This window comes from Callospermophilus lateralis, chromosome 7 (assembly GCF_048772815.1).
Source record: "Callospermophilus lateralis isolate mCalLat2 chromosome 7, mCalLat2.hap1, whole genome shotgun sequence".
In the NCBI taxonomy this organism is placed as follows: domain Eukaryota; kingdom Metazoa; phylum Chordata; class Mammalia; order Rodentia; family Sciuridae; genus Callospermophilus; species Callospermophilus lateralis.
In genome coordinates, this window is record NC_135311.1 from 87153996 (window position 1) to 87160144 (window position 6149).

Sequence of the window (6149 nt, forward strand, 5' to 3'; positions counted from 1 at the left end):
ACCATGCTGTTTTTGTTACTATTGCTCTGTAATATAGTTTGAAATCTGGTATCGCTATACCGCCTGATTCGCACTTCCTGCTTAGAATTGCTTTTGCTATTCTGGGTCTTTTATTTTTCCATATGAATTTCATGATTGCTTTATCTATTTCTACAAGTAATGCCTTTGGGATTTTGATTGGCATTGCATTAAACCTATATAGAACTTTTGGTAATATCGCCATTTTGATGATGTTAGTTCTGCCTATCCATGAACAGGGTATATTTTTCCATCTTCTAAGATCTTCTTCTACTTCTCTCTTTAGGGTTCTGTAGTTTTCATTGTATAAATGTTTCACCTCTTTTGTTAGGTTGATTCCCAAGTATTTTATTTTTTTTGAGGATATTGTGAATGGAGTGGTTTTCCTCATTTCCATTTCAGAAGTTTTGTTGCTGATATACAGGAATGCCTTTGATTTATGCGTGTTGATTTTATATCCTGCTACTTTGCTGAATTCATTTATTAGTTCTAGTAGTTTTTTTGTAGACCCTTTTGGGTCTTCTAGGTATAAAATCATGTCATCTGCAAATAATGATAATTTAAGTTCTTCTTTTCCAATTTTTATGCCTTTAATTTCTTTTGTCTGTCTAATTGCTCTGGCCAGTGTTTCGAGAACTATATTGAATAGAAGTGGTGATAGAGGGCATCCCTGTCTTGTTCCAGATTTTAGAGGGAATGCCTTCAATTTTTCTCCATTCAGAATGATGCTAGCCTGAGGCTTAGCATAGATAGCTTTTACAATGTCAAGGTAATTTCCTGTTATCCCTAGTTTTTCTAATGTTTTGAACATAAAGGGATGCTGTATTTTGTCGAATGCTTTTTCTGCGTCTATCGAGATGATCATATGGTTCTTATCTTTAAGTCTATTGATGTGGTGAATAACATTTATTGATTTCCATATATTGAACCATCCTTGCATCCCAGGGATGAATCCTACTTGATGATGGTGCACAATTTTTTTGATGTGCCTTTGTATCCGATTCGCCAGAATTTTATTGAGGATTTTTGCGTCTAGGTTCATCAGGGATATTGGTCTGTAGTTTTCTTTCTTTGAGGTGTCTTTGTCTGGTTTTGGAATCAACGTGATGTTGGCCTCATAGAATGAATTTGGAGGAGCTCCCTCTTTTTCTATTTCCTGAAATAACTTGAAAAGTATTGGTATTAATTCTTCTTTAAAAGTTTTGTAAAACTCCACTGTATACCCATCCGGTCCTGGGCTTTTCTTGGTGGGTAGTCTCTTGATTGCTTCTTCAATTTCCTCCATTGATATTGGTCTGTTCAAATTGTGTGTATCCTCCTGACTCAGTCTGGGCAAATCATATGTCTTAAGAAATTTATCGATGTCTTCACTATCTTCTATTTTATTGGAATATAGGTTTTCAAAATAATTTCTAATTGTCTTCTGTATTTCTGTAGCATCTGTTGTGATATTGCCTTTTTCATCCCGTATGTTAGTAATTTGAGTTCTCTCTCTTCTTCTCTTCGTTAGCATGGCTAAGGGTCTGTCAATCTTGTTTATTTTTTCGAAGAACCAACTTTTAGTTTTGTTGATTTTTTCAATAGTTTCTTTTGTTTCAATTTCGTTGATTTCCGCTCTGATTTTAATTATTTCTTGCCTTCTGCTGCATTTGCTGTTGTTTTGTTCTTCCTTTTCTAGGGCTTTGAGATGAAGTGTGAGCTCATTTATTTGTTGGTTTTTCTTTTTTTTGAGGAATGACCTCCAGGCGATGAATTTCCCTCTTAAAACTGCTTTCATTGTGTCCCATAGATTCCGATAAGTTGTGTCTGTATTTTCATTTATCTCTAAGAATTTTTTGATTTCCTCCTTTATGTCTTCTATAACCCATTGATCATTCAGTAACATATTGTTCATTTTCCATGTGATATAGGATTTTCCCATACTTCTTTTATCATTGATTTCCAGTTTCATTCCATTATGATCAGATAAAATGCATGGTATTATCTCCACCCCTTTATATTTACTGAGGTTTGCCCTATGGCATAATATATGGTCTATTTTTGAGAAGGATCCATGTGCTGCTGAGAAAAAAGTATATCCACTTGATGATGGTTGATATATTCTATATACGTCAGTTAAGTCTAGGTTATTGATTGTGTTATTTAGATCTATAGTTTCTTTATTCAACTTTTGTTTGGAGGATCTGTCCAATGGTGAGAGAGGTGTGTTGAAGTCACCCATAATTATTGTATTGTGGTCTATTTGATTCTTGAACTTGAGGAGAATTTGTTTTATGAACGTCGCAGCACCATTATTTGGTGCATAAATATTGATAATTGTTATGTCTTGTTGGTGAATAGTTCCTTTTAACAGTATATAATGGCCTTCCTTATCCCTTTGGATTAACTTAGTCTTGAAGTCGATTTTGTTCGATATGAGGATGGCCACACCTGCTTGTTTGCGAGGACCGTGTGCATGGTATATTTTTTCCCAACCTTTCACCTTCAGCCTGTGTATGTCTTTTCCTGTCAGATGTGTCTCCTGGAGGCAGCATATTGTTGGATTTGTTTTTTTAATCCATGTTACCAGTCTATGTCGCTTTATTGGAGAGTTTAAACCATTAATGTTTAGAGTTACTATTGCTATATGGTTTGTACTTCCATCCATGTTTGATTATTTGTCTCTCTCTTTTTTTTAAAAAAAAATTTAGTTTATTTCTCCATGATTAGCTTTCCCCCCTCCGTCAGTCTTTACTGGGGCACTTCCCACTGTTGGCTTTGGTTATTGTTTCTCATTTCTTCCTCGTGTAGTGTTTTGCTCAAGATATTTTGCAATGCTGGTTTTCTGGCTGCAAATTCTTTTAGCTTTTGTTTATCATGAAAGATTTTTATTTCGTTGTCGTACCTGAAGCTTAATTTTGCTGGATACAGAATTCTTGGTTGGCATCCATTGTCTTTCAGTGTTTGAAATACGTTGTTCCAGGATCTTCTCGCTTTCAGTGTCTGTGATGAAAAATCCGATGTTAACCTTATTGGTTTACCCCTGAATGTAATCTGCCTCCTTTCTCTTGTAGCTTTTAATATTTTCTCTTTGTTCTGTATATTGGATATCTTCATAACAATGTGTCTTGGCGTTGGTCTACTTTGATTTTGTATGCTCGGTGTTCTGTATGCATCTACAATTTGTATATCTGTTTCCTTTTTTATTTCTGGAAAGTTTTCTGTAATTATTTCATGTAGTAGATTACACATTCCCTTGGTTTGAATCTCTGTGCCTTCCTCTATCCCGATCACTCTTAAATTTGGTTTTTTAATGTTATCACATATCTCTTGGATGCTTCTCTCGTGATTTTTAACCAGCCTATCAGAGTTGGCTAGACTCTTTTCAAGATGATATATTTTGTCTTCATTATCTGACGTTCTGGCTTCTACTTGCTCCACTCTGTTAGTGATACTCTCATTTGAGTTTTTAATTTGGTTTATAAGTTCCTTCATTTCTAAGATTATTGTCTGATTCTTTTTTATAATCTCTATCTCCTGATAAAGATGCTTAACTTCTTCTTTTATCTGTTTTTGTAATTCGTTCTCAATGTGTTCTTTTGCTGCTTGAATTTGCTGTCTTGTATCCTCTTTAAGGTTCCATTCCATCTGTCTAAGGTATTCATTGAGGTCTTTATATGACCATTTTTCTGATGAATCTATATTCTCCTGGATATTTAGGCCTTCCTGCATTGTTTGTACTCCTTTCCTTCCTTGCTTTTTCATATTGCTTCTTGTTCTGTTTGACTACTGAGTTGTTGATTACTCCTATAAATTTATTTGCTGCTTGGGAGGAAAGGTATTATAGGGGGAGGGAATAAGTCACCAAAGAGAATGAGAGTAAGCAGGCAGAATTCAAGGAAGGGGGAATATGAGAATTGAAAATAAATGCAAAGACAGAAGAAAAGAAGAGAGAGAGAAAGGAAACAGAAAATTAAAAAGAATTAAAAAGAAATCATAATAGCATAATAAAAATGAAAATTAGTATTAAAAAATAAAATAAAATGAATTTAAAAAAATTGGGGGAAAACAACAACAAAAACAAAACAAAACCAATAAAAAGAAAAAAAAAAAGAAGAAATTTTTAATACATGCAGTCTTTTAGACTCATCAATTCAGATTGTTAACTACAATTCTGGTATGAGAGAGATCATCCATAGTGTGAATAAAACAGGAGACCAGAGGGGGGGAAAAAAAAAATACATGCAGTCTTAGAGTTCGATTCACTATTCTTCCAGTAGGTGGAGCTGTGCCCACCGGGCCACGCTTCTCCTCTCAGTAGGCGGGAGCCAATCGCTGTGCAGCAGCTCTTCCTCCTGGACTGGGCGGGTCTCTAATCCTGAGTGCACCGGTGATGCTCACCACAATATTGGCTACACACCAAGTCTGCTGTTTCTGTGGGCCCTGTTTTCAAGAACGCCTGGGCACATTCTCCCTGTTTGCCATTCCCTTGGACCCTAAGTTTGTAGAGCTTGGGGCTGAGAACCCCCAGCGAATTTGCTTGCCCTCTGGTATCCACGCCCCTGGAAGCTGGTGCAAGAGACCTCAGTTGTCAGCACTGGTGATAGCGGTAGCCGGAATTCCGCGCCGCGGGTCCCGCGCCACTCCTGATTCCCCCGTGCAAGAGCCGGGCGGGCGGGGCCTTTAGCAGCGCCCGGCAGGCGGGGACTGTCCACACGAGCGCGGGGTTGGGGGTTGGGGTGGTTGTTTCCAGTGCCAAACCGCCAAAGGCGGCTCACAGAGCTGGGAAGGCAGGACCCAGCCTTCCGTATGCTCGCTGCAATGTGTGAGCAGTGGTTTTTCGGCTGAGCCGGCGGGACTGCGCCCCCCGCGGGAGCTGTTCACACGAGCGCGGCGGGGCAGGGGTGGGGGGGTGGGGGTCGTTGTTCACAGCGCCGAGCCGGCAGGGGAGAGGGGGTGGTCGGAGGGGGTGGTCGTTTGCAGCCCCGAACCGCCTCTGCGCTAGGCCGGCTGGGGCCCAAGCAGGCTGTGGCCGTTTGTAAGTACGCTGCAAAGTGTGGGCAGCAGCGGGAGTTCGGCGTTGGCCGTGAGTTCCTGCTGAGTTTCACTCGCTGAGATTCACTCATCTGGGACAAAGTGACCCCTCTAATAGACTTACTAATTCCCGGCAGGTCTCCTTTCAGCGGAATTTTGCTAGAAGTCCCTCAGCAGGCCGCATGCAGGTGAATTAATGGTCCTCTCTGCTCCCGTTACTGCGGAGGCATTGAAAGTGCTGTCTCCTTGCCGGCAGCCATATTGGGTCCCTATTTTTTTGGAATTTTTTAAGAAAATAATTCACAAGCGTTTCTCAGCTACTTGAAAATAATTAAATCTCTTTACTCAGGCACTTTAATGCAGTAACCTCAGGCTTCATTTTAAAGTACTTGTTAAAATGAACATTTGCATATTCAAGAAAATCAAACACAATAGTAAAATATTTGGTTTGAATCAAAGCCCATAAACCCCAAAAGAAATGAGAAGCCAATGCAAACTGATTGACTTGAATGGAGAGTATTTCTATCTACTTTTCAGTAACTTCAGTCCCAAATTGTTTATATTCCCTTTAGGTTTCAAGGTATGAACACAGCCACTGGCCCTGTAGTTCTCTATCTGGATAGAGACTATAGTCTACATCACTTACACCTGTGAATTCATTGAAATGCTTTCCAATGTCATATGCCAGATAGCTGTATCCAGAATATTCATAATCTATGAACTGTATATCACCTTGTTTTTCATTGTAGATTATATTCTTACCCAATAAGTCATTCTTACACAATAAGTCTTTATGGCAAAGCACAACAGGACAGCCCAGGTTGGAAAGAATGTCCTTTATCCAAGTCGTCTCTTCCTTAAGAATCTGAGAGCAGGGTTGGGGATGTGGCTCAAACAGCAGCTGCTCGCCTGGCATGCGTGTGGCCCGGGTTTGATCCTCAGCACCACATACAAACAAAGATGTTGTGTCCGCCAAAAACTAAAAAGTAAATATCAAAAAATTCTCTCTCTCTCTCTCTCTCTCTCTTTAAAAAAAAAAAAAAAAAAAAAAATCTGAGAGCAACTAATCTAATCTCGATAGTTTTACAAAGGATGTCAACTGGCTCAGAGAAGCTGAA

At 39.0% G+C, this 6149-nt stretch overlaps 1 pseudogene; it reads right to left on the reverse strand.

The window, feature by feature from the left end:
• Positions 1 to 5362: 5362 nt before the first annotated feature.
• Positions 5363 to 5947, reverse strand: LOC143404444 (ethanolamine kinase 1 pseudogene; annotated as a pseudogene).
• Between the last annotated feature and the right edge of the window lie 202 nt (positions 5948 to 6149).